This window comes from Octopus bimaculoides, chromosome 10 (genome assembly GCF_001194135.2).
Source record: "Octopus bimaculoides isolate UCB-OBI-ISO-001 chromosome 10, ASM119413v2, whole genome shotgun sequence".
In the NCBI taxonomy this organism is placed as follows: domain Eukaryota; kingdom Metazoa; phylum Mollusca; class Cephalopoda; order Octopoda; family Octopodidae; genus Octopus; species Octopus bimaculoides.
Window position 1 is genome coordinate 52,624,716 of NC_068990.1, and position 1,091 is coordinate 52,625,806.

The 1,091-nt window shown below is 38.1% G+C and overlaps 1 protein-coding gene across 1 annotated transcript in view; it reads left to right on the top strand.

Annotated features, from left to right (window-relative positions):
- The window catches only part of LOC106882660 (ATP synthase subunit d, mitochondrial), a 32,996-nt gene that overhangs the window by 24,419 nt on the left and 7,486 nt on the right, over positions 1-1,091 (top strand). The window lies entirely within an intron of this gene.

Genomic DNA, 1,091 nt, shown 5'->3' on the forward strand with positions numbered 1-1,091 from the left:
GGACACCTCTAAATTTATTTGAATGACCCTTAAGCTTCCAACGCTATCTTCTGAAGACTGGTTTACTTCCCGAAGTGTGAAGTTGCTATTGATTATCCTGTGTTGAGGAGTACATTCTTCATTTGGGAGTGCCTTTGCAACTAAGAGCAAATGTATATCCCACATTCTGGTGAGATCCTAGTAAATCTGATGTGGCTTGTGTGGTCACCAGATTGACAGTTGATCAGGCGATTGGCTGGTTTCTGAAGTTAGTGTTACAGATCATTAGGTCTGAAGTTAGTGTTGCAGATAATTAGGTCATTTTGCATTGCAAAACTCCAATGGGCCCTTCCTTATTTTGGGAACCAACTGCATAGCCTTCATGCACACCATGAAAATCACCAGGATGCTGCCAAACATGCTCATTGAAGTCACCAGCCACAAAGATAAAGTCACTGTTGTAGCCAACAAAAAGGTGTCATAAAATTTATCCTTTTGTTCATCTGGCAGTCCATTTGAGAAGCATAGATAGAAAGAATAGTTGCTGTTCTATTTTGCAAAAATAGTCTAAGCATAAGTATCCTATCACACACACTGACTACCTTGATTACCTTATCCATTTATTTCTGAGCTAAAAGTATGCCCACACCTCCAACTCTAGGAGATCTTAGACCTATGTTTTTTGCCTACCCAGAAGATCTTATACCTATGTTTTTTGCTTGTGAAGAGCCTGGCTAGGGCTCTCTTTTCAAGTGTAGTACACATCTGCATGCTCCTCTTCTAGAATCTCAACAGTCTCACAAGACTTATCTTTCAATATGCCTCCATTGACTGTGCCAAGTCTCAGGATATGCATGGAATGGAAAGAGTGAAGAGGGAGCTGTGGAATTTCATTTAGCACCCAAAAAGGAGAGGTGGGCAATGGCATTTAACACTCAAAAATATTGAAATTACTACGCTAAAATACAAATTCAAATTCGAGGAATACATTATTCAACTCAGTTGTTTAGTTACATTTCAGAATATCACATCATTGTATGTTATTACAGTGGTTGCCTAGACTACTTTTGGCATAGTTTGTCTATATATATATATATATATATATATATATA